Source organism: Zingiber officinale, chromosome 3A (assembly GCF_018446385.1).
Source record: "Zingiber officinale cultivar Zhangliang chromosome 3A, Zo_v1.1, whole genome shotgun sequence".
NCBI lineage: Eukaryota > Viridiplantae > Streptophyta > Magnoliopsida > Zingiberales > Zingiberaceae > Zingiber > Zingiber officinale.
The window spans coordinates 84,772,794-84,788,575 of record NC_055990.1 but is presented as its reverse complement, the minus strand read 5'-3'; positions in this window follow the sequence as shown (position 1 = coordinate 84,788,575).

Below are 15,782 nucleotides of genomic sequence, written 5' to 3'. Positions count from 1 at the left end.
CTTTGATTTTATTCTTTAATGTTATTACGCATTTATGATGATTGGCAATCTAAGTACCTTTTTACTCTCCTTTTTTCCTTCTGCTGTTTCTGTTTGGGGGTTTTAGCACAGGGCCAGAAGAGAGACAAGGGTTTACGAAGTTTTCTCCTGCTTTCCTCCATCTCTCGCCTTCTTCCTTGATTCCTCTTTCTTTGATCGATTCTCCATATGGCGGCTTCTCCTCCTGCGTGATTTATCTCATGTTCTTCCGACCTCATAGATACAGAAGAAGTAGATTTACAAGCAACCTATGGTTTTCCTTCTTATATAATCCGCCCCGCTCCTCATAAAGGTCCGCATCTTCCTCCCTTAGGGTGTATATCTATCTTCCGAGACCAAATCCTACAGGGCTTTCGTTTTCCTCTTCACCCCTTTTTCTGTAGTGTCAGCCGTTATTTTAATATCCCACTCAACCAGTTTGTCCCTCAATCCTTTTCCATTCTTATGGGTTTTATTGGGGTATCTAAACTGCTAGATTTCCCCTTGTCTCCGCGTCTTTTTCATCACTTCTTCATTCCTCGTCGCGTGGATGTTGGTATTTTTAAATTCCAATCTCGTCCCAAGGCTATTTTGTTCAACCGCATTCCTCCTCAGGGGGAATGGTATCATAAATTTTTCTATATGTGTCTCCCTTCTCCCCCTCCATTTCCTATTCAATGGATACATGACTTACCTCCACTTCCTAGCACCCAAGATCTTCTTGACGATCCCTCGGTTGCTTCTGCTCTACCTAAGCTGAGGGGAGCAAAATTTAGCTTGTCACATCTAATTGTGGAGGGTTTAATGTTGCCTTTCGGAATAGGCAAAATTGATACCCCTTTGGATGGATCCTTTGGTATGTAAAAACCTCTCAATCCATATTTACTGATTAATACATCTCTTTTATAACGGTATTCAATTTTTGTATTTCAGCTGATGTTCTTCTTCCAGCATTCGTGTACAAGAATCCTGCCATTACCAAGTCTTTTGTAAATAATCTTGGAGAAGAATGGCTACACGATCGCCGATCGAATCCTACTTTTTCTACCTTGGGTTTACTGTCTGAAGAAGAATGGCGGGCAGAGGCTGTCGCACTCATGGAAGAGGAAGAAGAAGAGCCTTTTGTTACCTTGGTTAAAAAGCCAAATCTTACTGAGGCTTCTCCCTTTAGTGATTTCTTTGGCACTTTTGTGCGCGCTCCTCTTGTCCCGGCGCCTATTTCTCTCGAGAGAGGTAAGGCACCGATAACTCCAACCCATATTAACTCTAATCCTGCTCTTAGGATGATGAGACCCGGTCTACTTATCCCTTCTTCTTCTATTATTTCAGCTCTCTCTGCTTCTACTTCTGAGACGGTCGTTATCCCTTCTGGGTCCTCTGCATCTTTGGCCTTGGCCTTGCCTCCCATGGCTTCTAGGCCTCGAGCAAAATGGACGCCTTGCCGGAGGTCTTCTCCTGGTGCCATTCCCTCGACTATTAGTGTTCCCACAACTACAACAACCCATCCTACACTGTTACCTTCTATTCCATCTAGTTCTTCCCCTGTTTCTCTTATTTCTACTATCCCTTTCCCTTCTATTGCATCTTCTTCTTCTTCGCCTCCTGCTTCTTCCCTTCCCCGTCCTTTGTTTAGATAGGTTGTGGGTTTACCTTCTCAATTGGGACAACCTTCTATTCCGTCGAGCTATGGTTCTTTGCAACTACAAGGTCTATTAGCCGAATCTTGGATGCAGGGTTGTGAACAACCAAGAGGCCTTAGTCTTCCACACCGAGCTGATCGCCATAGTCGTCAGGCAGTAGCTGTAAGTATTTCTAGTTATAAGTTATTAACTTTGTCTCCTCATTCCTAACTATATTATCCTTTTGTTTAGTTCCTTGCCTCAAGTTTACACATTTACCAGCTAGTTACAACTAAGGATCAGGAGAACTAAAAATTAAAAGCTCAATTGGAAACGTTGAGGCTACTTCTCCTGCTTCTAATAGCGACTGGGCTCAGTTGCAAGAGAAAGTGGCCCTACAAGATCAACAGTTGGGGACCTTGAAACAAGAATTGAAGGAATGTCGACAATTATTGAAAGATAAAGAGCTTGCTAGAAGAACTTTAGAATTACAGGTGGATCGGCTACATTCTGGTCTTCGACTAGAGATTGCTTTAAAAGAGAAAGCTCTCTTAGATGCTTCTCATAAAAGTCTTATTTTAGAGAAAGTAGAGAAGCTTCATAATGCCTGTCTTTCTGACCAAGCTCAGGACTTAGCCTCTCATGATTTCATTCTCCTACAGGAAAAAGAGCAGAGGAAAGCTCAAGAGGTTGAATTATCACTGCTCCAGAAGGAATTGGAACAGCTTAAATCAGAAAATGATGTTTTGAAAGAATAAAACACAAAACTGCAAGCTGATTTCCAAAGTTATAAGGAGCAAGAAAAGAGTCGGTGGGAAGAGTGGCGGCAGGCTTATTTAAAGTCTTCAGCATTTGCCTAAGAATTTGTTCGCAGGATAGTGGGTGCTTTGAATCATTCCGTATCGGGAGTTCTTCAACAACTAAGAGAGGGTGATTATCTACCCAAGGAACCTCCCCTTTCTTTCATAAATCGTCGCAGGCTTAATGAAGAACTGCCCGCGGATTTAAAAGGTCCTTTTCCGAATGTTTAAGGAGATCATTCATAAAAGACTTGTACTATAAGAACTGATAACGAAAAGAAGTGCAATTAAAGCTGGGTAATTAAGTATTTGCATTATATAGGAAGTTTTTGATACTTACTTGCTTCTTTATCATGTTGTTTTGAGAATACCCCTTCTGAAATGCTTTCGAGTATTGAGTATAACCTTTATTCGAGAATTCTTGGCTTATCTCATGAAGTTAAACCTTGTCCTGATGAATTCTTCTATAAGCCACATCTGGTATACTTCATAATTCCAAAAGAATGCATAATTTCAATTGATATCTAGATAAAGAGATGTATAAGATTCCTGAGTTTCGAGCTGAATATATTAATCCAGGCGAATTTTAAATAAAGACTTCCAAATGGATGGGGCTCCAAATGAATAATGTATCATATGTATAACATCCCTTTTGAATCCTGGCGTCACGTCCGCATAACCCTGGTCGATTAGGTTCTGCAATTATAAGATTTCTCACTTCAATTGTGTTCTGTGATGGTTTAGAGTCTCCGGTTCCTCTCATGAAGACCCGTCCAAGTTACTTCATGGGATTTCCCGATCGACTGATGTTCTGTGATGGTTTATAGTCTCCGGTTCCTCCCATGAAGACCCGTCCGAGTTATTCCATGGGATTTCCCGATCGACTGATGTTCTGTGATGGTTTAGAGTCTCCGGTTCCTCCCATGAAGACCCGTCCGAGTTATTTCATGGGATTTCCAGATCGACTGATGTTCTGTGATGGTTTAGAGTCTCCGGTTCCTCCCATGAAGACCCGTCCAAGTTACTTCATGGGATTTCCCAATCGACTGATATTCTGTGATGGTTTAGAGTCTCCGGTTCCTCCCATGAAGACCCGTCTGAGTTACATCATGGGATTTCCCGATCGACTGATATTCTGTGATGGTTTAGAGTCTCCAGTTCCTCTCATGAAGACCCGGCCTAGTTACTTCATGGGATTTCCCGATCGACAGATGTTCTGTGATGGTTTAGAGTCTCCAGTTCCTCCCATGAAGACCCATCCGAGTTACTTCATGGGATTTCCCGATCGACTGATGTTTGTGATGATTTAGAGTCTCCGGTTACTCCCATGAAGACCCGTCCGAGTTGCTTCATGGGATTTCCCGATCGACTGATGTTCTGTGATGGTTTAGAGTCTCCGGTTCCTCCCATGAAGATCCGTCCGAGTTACTTCATGGGATTTCCCGATCGACTAATGTTCTGTGATGATTTAGAGTCTCCGGTTCCTCCCATGAAGACCCATCCGAGTTACTTCATGGGATTTCCCGATCGACTGATGTTTTGTGATGGTTTAGTGTCTCTGGTTCCTCCCATGAAGACCCGTCCGAGTTACTTCATGGGATTTCCCGATCGACTGATGTTTTGTGATGGTTTAGAGTCTCTGGTTCCTCCCATGAAGACCTATCCGAGTTACTTCATGGGATTTCCCGATCGACTGATGTTCTGTGATGGTTTAGAGTCTCCGGTTCCTCCCATGAAGATCCGTCCAAGTTACTTCATGGGATTTCCCGATCGAATGATGTTCTATGATGGTTTAGAGTCTCCAGTTCCTCCCATGAAGACCCGTCCGAGTTACTTCATGGGATTTCCCGATTGACTGATGTTCTGTGATGGTTTAGAGTCTCCGGTTCCTCCCATGAAGACTCGTCCGAGTTACTTCATGGGATTTCTCGATCGACTGATGTTCTGTGATAGATTAGAGTCTCCGGTTCCTCCCATGAAGACCCGTCCGAGTTACTTCATGGGATTTCCCGATCGACTGATGTTCTGTGCTGGTTTAGAGTCTCCGGTTCCTCCCATGAAGACCTGTCTGAGTTGCTTCATAGGATTTCCCGATCGACTTGTTTTCTCTGATGGTTTAGAGTCTCCGGTTCCTCCCATGAAGTCCCGTCTGAGTTGCTTCATAGGATTTCCCGATCGACTTATTTTTTCTGATGGTATAGAGTCTCCGGTTCCTCCTATGAAGACCCGTCCGGGTTGCTTCATAGGATTTCCCGATTGACTTGTTTCTATGCAAAAATATGATATTTGTACTAACCTTGTGATGGTTTTTAAAAGTCTCTTGGCTTTTCTTGAGGGGAGCTGAATAGGCCTTTGGATTTTCCCATGTTGATTGCTTGAAATAGGAAATGAAGGTTTTCTCGATATTTATCAATCTGTATGAACCATATTTATTTCTTGCGATGATATTTGTCTTGCCTAGCTTTTATTAAAAAGGAATAAAGTACATAAACTGCAGGTATACTTGTCCTCAGTTCACCAGGGACTTCAAAATAATTGTGATTCATTTCTTCACACACATCCTTAAATAGTATGATCTAGTCAAGTTCGATAAGACTGTAAATGGTTAGCACTCCAGGGGCACTCCAGAATTCCCCCTTCAGCATCTTGGAGATAATATGAGCCTGATGCGAGCTTTTCCACCACTTTGTAAGGTCCTCCCCATTGTGGTGCCAACTTACTGACATCTCCGACAGGTTTAATTCGCTTCCATACCAAATCCCCTACTTGGAAAAATCTGGGGATGACTCTTTTGTTATAGTTCTGTCTCATCCGCTGTCGATATGATACAAGATGAGTAGCAGCTTTATCTCTAACCTCTTCTATCAAGTCCAGCTCCATGAGTCGTCGACCCTCATTGTCCCCATCATATAATTGTCTTCTGTCAGATTCTACTCCCACCTCGATGGGAATTATTGCTTCTCCTCCATAAACTAATTGAAAGGGAGTGATTCCTGTAGCCTCTCGAGGCGTAGTACGATAAGCCCAAAGGACGCTGGGTAATTCGTCTACCCAGCTACCTCCAACATGATCCAGTTTGGTCTTTAAACCTCTTATGATTTCCCTATTGGTTACTTCTGCTTGACCATTACTTTGCGGATAAGCCACAGAGGTGAAGGCCTGAGTAATGTCGTAGCTGTTGCACCAGTCTAAAATACTATCCCCTTGGAATTGCCTTCCATTATCAGAGACCAATTTATGAGGAATGCCAAATCTGCAGATTATATTTTTCCATAAAAATTTAATAACTGCATCTTCAGTAATTCGAGCAAGTGGTTCTGCCTCCACCCATTTGGAAAAATAATCCACCGCTACCAATAAGAACCTTCTTTGTGCAGCTGCCATAGGAAACGGACCTACTATGTCCATGCCCCAATGATCAAAGGGACATGCAACTATAGAGGTTCTCAATAACTGTGTAGGATGATGTGAGATATTCTGATATTTTTGACAAGAAATACAAGTTATTACCAACTTGTTAGCATCTTCATGTAGAATAGGCTAGAAATATCCTGCTAGTAGAATCTTGCGAGCCAAAGATCTCCCTCCTATATAACTACCACATGAACCTTGATGAACTTCTTGTAAAATAAACTGTATATCTTCTGTGCCAATACATTTGAGTAAAGGTCTAGAAAAAGCTCTTTTATATAACTGCTCTCCTATCATAGTGTATTGAGCAACTCTTTTCTTGAATACCCTTGCCTGTTCTATATCACTGGGAAGAATACCTTGCTGCAAATACAATATGATTTGAGCTCTCCAATCACCTCGAATTTCGGCTTCGGCCTGTCTTTCAATACAAGATATTAACAGGGTTTGTTCTATGGGTCGATCTAGACTCCATGGCACTATAGCAGAGGCCAACTTAGCCAATTCATCTGCCACTTGATTTTCAGATCTAGGAACTTTTTGTATATTTACCTCTTGAAACTGGGACTTCAACTTATCAAATGCTTCATCATATAACTTAAGTCTATCATTATTAATTTCAAAATTACCTGACAGTTGTTGAGCTGCCAATTGAGAATCAGAATAAATAAGGACTCGAGTGGCTCCTATATGCCGAGCGGCCTGCAATCCTGCTATCAAGGCTTCATATTTTGCTTCATTGTTAGTAGCTCTATAATTCAATCTGATAAAGAGTTGAAGTCTGTCCTCCCTTGGAGATATAAGCAGAACACCAATTCCGCTGCCTTGTCTAGTTGAAGAGCCATCTACATAAACCTTCCAGGTGTTTTCTTCCTCAGGGCCTTGAACTTCTATGATGAAGTCTGCTAAAGCTTGTGCCTTGATGGCCGAACAAGGTTGATATTGAATATCATATTCCCCCAGTTCGATTGTCCATTTGATCAGTCGACCTGATGCCTCTGGGTTGAGTAACACCTGTCCAAGAGTGCTATTGGTTAATACAATAATCTCATGTGCTAAGAAATATGGGCGCAACCTCCGAGAAGTCAATACTAGAGCATAAGCTAATTTTTCTAGTGTAGTATATCTACACTCAGCCCCTTTTAATAAATGGCTAGAAAAATATACAGGTTGTTGTTCCTTTCCTTATTGTCTGACTAATACAGTGCCTACAGCATTTTCATTAGCTGACAAATATACCCAAAGAGTCTCTCCTACTATAGGTTTGGCCAATACAGGGAGAGTGGACAAATAATCCTTCAGTTCTTGGAAAGCCTTATCACATTCTTCATTCCACTGAAATTTATTGGCCTTTCTGAGTATTTTAAAGAAATGAAAACTACAATCGGCCGATCTAGAAATGAATCTAGACAAGGCTGTAATTCGGCCTGTCAGCCTTTGAGCTTCACTTATATTGCGCGGTGGCTCCATATTCTGCAGTTCCTTGACCTTGCTCGGGTTGGCCTCTATCCCTCGTTCGGACACCATATATCCCAGGAACTTCCCTCCTTTCGCTCCGAATAAGCATTTGCTCGGATTTAACTTGAGCCCATACTGCCTTAATGTGTTGCAGGTCTCTTCTACATCCCTGCATAGATCAGTAGCTTGAAGAGACTTAATTAAGATGTCATCAACATATATTTCCATATTTCTACCAATCTACTTTTGGAAGACCTTATTCATAAGCCTTTGATAGGTTGCTCCTGCATTTTTTAGTCCAAAAGGCATAACATTATAACAATAAGTACCTTCAGATGTTATAAAACTGACCTTTTCTTGATCTTCTTTAGCTAAGGGAACCTGATGATAACCCTGGTAAGCGTCTAGCATAGAGATGTATTCGCATCCCGCAGTGGAGTCTACCAATTGATCGATCCTGGGTAATGGACAATAGTCCTTCAGGCAAGCTTTGTTGAGATCCCGAAAGTCAATGCACACTCACCATTTATTCCCTAGTTTAGAAACTAACACTACATTAGCCAACCAACTTGGAAATTGTACTTCCCTGATGTATCCGGCCTCCATAAGTTTGGTTATTTCTTCTTTAATGATTTGGTTTTGTTCCGCGCTGAAACTCCTTTTTCTTTGCATGACCGGGCGGGCATCTGGGAAGACATGCAAGGAATGCTCCATGATGGCAGGAGAAACGCCCGAGACTTCTTTGGGAGTCCAGGCAAATACATCATTATTCGTCTTTAGGCATTGCACTAATTCGACCTTCAGAGTATAATCAAGATCAGCCGCAATATACGTAGTAGCTTCAGGTCGACCGACCTGGATCTGGACTTCTTCCTTCTCTTCATAAACCAGGACGGGCTGCTTTTCCCGAATGACATTAACCTCCATTCTTTGAATCTTTCCGGCGGTGTTAGCTTCATCTCGAATTATCTCTACGTAACATTTTCGGGCTGTCTTCTGATCGCCCCGTACCTCTCCAACTTGATCATCCACAGGAAATTTAATCTTTTGACAAAAAGTAGAAATGACCGCCCTAAACTCTTTTAAGGCAGGTCGACCCAATATCACATTATAAGAGGATGGAGCGTCTACAACCATAAAATAAGATCTCCTGGTTCTCATCAGAGGCTCTTCTCCTAGAGAAATGGCCAACTTTATTTGACCTAAAGGTTGTACTTCATTTCCTGTGAATCCATATAGAGGAGTAACAATTTGTTGAAGTTCACTTGGATCAATTTGTAGCTGATCGAAAGCCTTCTTGAATATAATATTGACGGAACTGCCCGTGTCTATGAAGGTACGAGCAATGGCATAGTTGGCTATCATAGCTTTGATGATCAGGGCATCATCATGAGGTATTTCTACCCCTTCAAGATCTCTAGGCCCGAAACTTATTTCAGGACCGGCTGCTCGTTCCATGTTACACCCTACCGCATGAATCTCCAATCTTCGGGCATGTGCTTTTCTGGCTCTATTATAATCCCCATCAGTGGGTCCGCCCGCAATCATATTGATATTGCCTCGAGAAGCATTGTTTCTATTTTCTTCCTGCCGAGTCATCGTGGCTTCAGAAGGTGCTTTTTCTGACACCTGACTGGCACCGGCCGGGATTGGTATTGCCTCTAGCCGAGGTTCGACCGGGCGATATTACAGTTTAAGTGGGCTTTGCTGCCTGGGGTACTGCTGTCGATAATAATTCTGCCTCTGATAATGCTCCCGATTAACTCGTTTATTTCTCAGAACAAAACAGTCTTCAGTATGATGATTGCTAGTTTTATGATAAGTTCACCATCTCCTTGGTGCCTCTGGTTGTATCTCCACGTGTTGTACAGCTTGTTGACGATACTCGGGTTGTCGATGAGGTGGATGAGTTACTCTAGGCCCTCTTGGTGGAGGCACGAAGGCCGGAGCTTTCTCCTTGACCTGGGTAGGAGAAGAGGTAGCGCCTTCCTTCCTACGAGCAGCTTGAGCTTCTTCTACATTAATAAACTCGGTAGCCCGCTCAATCAAGGAATCAAAATTAACAGGGGGATTTCTTACCAAATCTTTAAAGAAATCATTATCATTCAAACCTTGAGAGAAAGCGCTTACTAATATTTCAGTAGTAGCATTAGGCACATCAATAGCTACCTGATTGAACCTTTTGATGTATGCTCGGATAGACTCTTTAGACGCCAGCTTGATTGAAAACAAACTCCAAGGGGTCTTATGATACCTCTTGTTGCTGGAGAAATGGTGTAGAAAGACTTTCTTGAAGTCCTTAAATTTTCGAATGGACTTCTCCGGTAATCTTTTGAACCAACGTTGTGCCGCTCCACCGAGGGTAGTGAGAAACATCCTACACTTCACCCCGTCAAAAAATTGTTGTAATAATGCCACATTCCCAAATTTCAACAGATGATCTTCTAGAAATGTTGTTCCAGTATAATCCTTGATCTGAAGATTTTGATACCGCTTAGGAAGCGGATCCTCTAGTACACTTTGAGAGAATGGGGAGATGACTTTTTCTGGCGAGCTATCACTAGTTAACATTTTGATCTTACACTTTTCTTTATCGGGTGCTTCACCAGAGGTTTCTTGGAACACAGGCCTTCTACCCCCCTGCTCTATAGGGGTGCGAAGGAAGGCTCGTGAATGTCTCGTCGGAGAAACAGCAGCTGGAGGAAAATACGCATGTTCCTCTTCTTCTAGCTCTTTCCCTTTCCGATGCTCAGTAGTTAATATTGCCGGATTATGAGCTGTGGGCAAAGTAGCTCCAGTGTGGGCTTGAAGTTGTTGTTGCTGTTGTTGCAAGGCTTTTTGTACATGAGAGTTGATGAGAAAATCCAAATCCTCATGACTGATAGTAAGTAGGTTTGATTTTCCGGCCTCTTCCATCTTGTAGTCTCAGATTCAGGTGAAGTTCCCACAGACGGCGCCAAATTTGATCCTGTCTGAGAAGCTGACCACGACGGAGATCCGGAAGAAGGAAACCCACCGTACTGAGGAAGAATGATGTCCGAAGAATACCGATCTGAGAAATCCAAAGTGGATCGGGAAAAAATAGAGTCACCGGAGGTTTTCCTCGTACGAAGGCCCGATGACGAAGAATAACACCAACCCTGCCAAGAAGAAACCTAGATTCGAAGCTTCCAAGACTTCCTGTGCACAAGAGACCAACCAACATTCTCGTCAGTGACCTAAGACCGGGGTGGGAATCCCTGGCTAGGCCCTCCAACGCTCAAGTCAGTGATCTCTCTTAGTGTGGAAGAAAGAAGAAGAAGATGAACAGTAGTTGAAAACTAGGGTTATGAATTTGAGCAGTGATGTGAACTTACCTAGCCAACGGAGAGGATTCCCCCTTTTATACCACTTCATATAACCTCCGTGGTCATGAAGTGGACCCCGGTTTGTTAGAGTTCGTTATGAGATGACGTCAGCTGTGTACTTGTAGTAAATGACTTTTAAGGAATCTTTCTTGTACCCCAGATGTACCTCCTTTGTCATTTAGCACCTGTAAAATAATCTGAAAGCACATTTCCCACGGAAATATATAAGACCTGTCATGTGGTTACATATTGCCGATATTCTCATTAATCATCCTATTTGACATATTTATCTCTATTTTTCTCATGAGGCTCCTGTCCGCACCCTTTTATGATATTTATCTTATCTAGTAATAGACTATATTCTGTCAAGTATCTTTCCAAGGTGTTGGTAGATCTAGCTGATATTAACCTCTTACGTATTGGCCGATATTAGCCTACCTCCTTTGAGGTGTATAGATCTTCCTCCTGGGAAGCCTATTTCGGTCGATATAGACTTATCTCTTATGTATCGGCCGATATTAGCCTACCTCCTTTGAGGTGTATAGATCTTCCTCCTGGGAAGCATATTTCGGTCGATATAGACGTACCTCTTATGTATCGGTCGATATTAGCCTACCTCCATTGAGGTGTATAGATCTTCCTCCTGGGAAGCATATTTTGGTCGATATAGACTTACCTCTTATGTATCGGCCGATATTAGCCTACCTCCTTTGAGGTGTATAGATCTTCCTCCTGGGAAGCTTATTTCGGTCGATATAGACGTACCTCTTATGTATCGGCCGATATTAGCCTACCTCCTTTGAGGTGTATAGATCTTCCTCTTGGGAAGCTATTTCGGTCGATATAGACTTATCTCTTATGTATCGGCCGATATTAGCCTACCTCCTTTGAGGTGTATAGATCTTCCTCCTGGGAAGCATATTTCGGTCGATATAGACGTACCTCTTATGTATCAACCGATATTAGCCAACCTCCTTTGAGGTGTATAGATCTTCCTCCTGGTAAGCATATTTCGGTCGATATAGACTTACCTCTTATGTATCGGCCGATATTAGCTTACCTCCTTTGAGGTGTATAGATCTTCCTCCTGGGAAGCCTATTTCGGTCGATATAGACGTACCTCTTATGTATTGGCCGATATTAGCCTACCTCCTTTGAGGTGTATAGATCTTCCTCCTGGGAAGCATATTTCGGTCGATATAAACTCTTATGTATCGGCCGATATTAGCCTACCTCCATTGAGGTGTATAGATCTTCCTCCTGGGAAGCATATTTCGGTCGATATAGACTTACCTCTTATGTATCGGCCGATATTAGCCTACCTCCTTTGAGGTATATGTCAATTAATGTGAACCTTACTCTTGGGAGGTATGTCTCGGCCAATATAAACCTAACTCCCCCCGGGGGGCATGTCCGGGCCGATATACACATAACTCCTATTAGGAAGTATGTTTCGGCCGATATAAACCTAACTCCCCCCGGGAGGTATGTCCCGGCTGATATTAGCCAACCTCCTTGTTGGGTTCGTCGGGCCGCGAAAATCGCTTTTTCGCGTCGCGGAAACCCCGAGTCACCCAAAACCGTAGATCCGTGCAAAGATTCGTAAACAAAAACTTTTTCGAAAATCTTTTTCTTGTACGAGTTTGTAAAACTTTAGATCTACACTAGATGAAAGTTATACCTACGAAGCGAAGCCCATCGCTTATCCCGCTCGTCCAAGGGGTTGCCAGATCTCTAGACCGTCAAGCGCCGGTCCTCTAGAAGTATCCACACGGACACGTAGGTGGAGAAAACCTCACACAAAGGTGTGCTAGCACCTTGGTGAGATTCGGCCAAGCAAGGAGGAGAGGGAGAGGGAGAGCTTGAGAGGAAGAAGGAGGAAGAGTCACCACCCTTGAATGAAAATGAATTCACACCAAGAAACAAAGTGGTCGGCCACTTCTCAAAAACTCACAAAATTAATTGCATTAATTGCAATTAATATGAAACCATTAAGAGAGTGGCTTTGTAACTCCATGAGGTGGCACCCATGATGATGTGGAACATCATTATTGGTCCACCTAATGCCAACTCACCAATGAGGTGGCAAAAGGTCAAGTCAAAATTGACCTTTGGTCTTCCTTCTCTAGTCAAGTCAAACTTGACTCAATCTCTACCATGGTTGATCTAATCCAACCATTTGATTCAAGCCAATTTAATATAATGAATCTAATTCATTAAATTAAATTGATTTAATAAGTCATAATCTAAATTAGACTCATTAAATACATGAATCAACTTGAGTCGAACTCAAGTTAGCCCAATTAGGATTACTCTTAATCCAATTTGATTTATCAAATAAATCTAATCCTCTTGGTTCATCATATGAACCTAATCTCCATCTATTTGTCCTAAGTGTGTGACCCTATAGGTTCTTGTAACGTTGGCAATGCCCTAAACCCATTTAGGAGCATAAGTAATGAGCGGTATCTAGCAATACATCATTACTACCCAAGTTACAAGAATGTCGAGATTCGACATCACCTTGTGACTACCAATTGTGACTCCTCACAAAATAATGACAGGTGTCCTTCTATCCTAGACATCTAGATTCATCAATATGAGGCATAGACCGTGTCATCCTCTAATCAATCTAAATCTTGAACTCCAAGTAGACTCACTCGATCAAATGAGCTCAACATCTAATGTTGACTCATTTGGGCATGGCCATGCACTTAGTGGTCTCACTCTATCAAGAATACCGATGTCGCTCCCGTCATATGGGAGGAATAGATCCCATCTACATCACTCACATCCCTCTACATAATTCGTTATATACCCAGTAATCGCCTTTATAGTCCACCCAGTTACGGGTGACGTTTGACGAAACCAAAGCACATAACTCCTTATGTAGGGATCCATGGTGACTTCTGGTCTAAGGACTAATAGTCATACTAATAGCCACATGAGAAAGTATATGACACTCATATAACGATCCATGATACTTTCTCATGGCGGGTCATTCAGTATACATTCTCTAATGTATACCCATGTGTCAGCTTGATATCTCTATATCCATGACTTGTGAGATCAAGTCATCGAGCTGACCTACATGCTAGTCTTATTGTATTAACATTGTCCCTGAATGCTAATACTCGACTAGGAATGATTTAGAGTAGTGTTCCCTATATCATCTCACTATCGATTCAACTAATCGATTGATATAGGTATGAACCTTCTACTCATGGACGCTATTATACTTAGTCTATTTGGCACTAATATAAATAAGTATAATAACCAAACAAATGCCTTTATTAATATAAAAGAATATGATATACATGAGTCCATACAATCATCAAATGATTGGCTCTAGGGCTCTCACTAACAATCTCCCACTAGCACTAGTGCCAATCAGTATAGGCTCTAAGGCCTAAAGACCTAGTGTGACCATCATGCTTCCTCTATGCCAAAGCCTTGGTCAAGGGATCTGCAATGTTAGCCTCTGTAGGTACTCTGCAAATCTTCACATCTCCTCTATCGATAATCTCTCGAATGAGATGGAAGCTTCGTAGTATGTGCTTGGTCCGCTGGTGTGAGCGAGGTTCCTTCGCCTGTGCTATAGCTCCATTGTTGTCACAATAGAGCTCAACTCGGTCAGCGATGCTAGGAACCACCCCAAGTTCAGTGATGAACTTATGGGATCCAAATCGCCTCCTTTCGCCTCACGAGCAATATACTCATTGTAGAATCACCATCGTATCTGCTCGAACTCTTCCACCGACACCACCATTAATGCAAAATACGAACCCTGACTGCGATCGTTAATCATCCTGATCGGTCTGAAAGCTGGCATCACTGTAACCCTTTATAGTTAGCTCATCATTGCCTCCATATATCAAGAAATATTCTTTAGTCCTTCGTAAGTACTTAAGAATATTCTTGACCGCTATCCAGTGACTTTCACCTGGATCAGACTGGTATCTGCTCGTCATGCTCAAAGCATACGAGACATCAGGTCGAGTACATAGCATGGCGTACATGATCGATCCTATGGCTGAGGCATAAGGGATCTGATCCATGCGGTCTCTCTCCTCTCTAGAAGAGGGACCTTGAGTCTTCGAAAGACTCACGCCATGTGACATCGGCAGAAATCCCTTCTTGGAGTTCTGCATGGCAAACCGAAGGAGTACCTTGTCAATGTATGTACTCTGACTTAGGCCAAGTAATCTCTTAGATCTATCTCTATAGATCTGTATCCCTAGAATGCGGGATGCCTCACCTAAGTCCTTCATTGAGAAGCAACTCCCTAGCCAGGTCTTGACAGACTAAAGCATAGGGATGTCCTTCCCAATGAGTAGTATGTCATCCACATACAATATGAGGAAGACAACTATGTCCCCTACAACCTTCTTGTAGACACAAGGCTTATCTTCGTTCTTGATGAAACCAAACTGTTTGATCGCATCATCGAATCGAAGATTCTAGCTCCGAGAAGCTTGCTTTAGTCCATAAATGGACCTATGCAGCTTGCATACTCTACTAGTATGCTGTGGATCTACAAAACCCTCAGGTTGTGTCATGTACACATCCTCGAGTAGGTTTCCATTCAGAAACGCGATTTTGACATCCATCTGCCATATCTCATAGTCATGGTAGGCTGCAATAGCAAGCATGATCCGAATAGACTTAAACATCGCTACTGGAGAAAAGGTTTCATCATAGTCAATACCATGAATCTGTTTGAAACCTTTAGCTACCAAGCAACCCTTATAGATAGGTCCATCCATGTCAGTCTTTCTCTTAAAGACCCACTTACACCCAATGGGTTTTACCCCTTCAGGTGGATCAACCAAAGTCCATACTTGGTTGGTGTACATGGATTCCATTTCGGATCTCATGGATTCTAGCCATTTCTCGGAATCTGGTCTCATCACAACTTCCTGATAGGTGGTAGGCTCATCCTCTATGAGCACAATGTCGTCATGGTCAGACAAGAGAAATGAGTATCTCTCAGGCTGACGACGTACCCTATCAGACCTGCGAAGAGGTATGTCTACATGAACCGGTTGTTGTTCCTCAACACCTTGTGGAACAACATCATCCACAACACTTTGTGGTTCCAGTTCAATTTCCATCGAGGCATTAGTGCT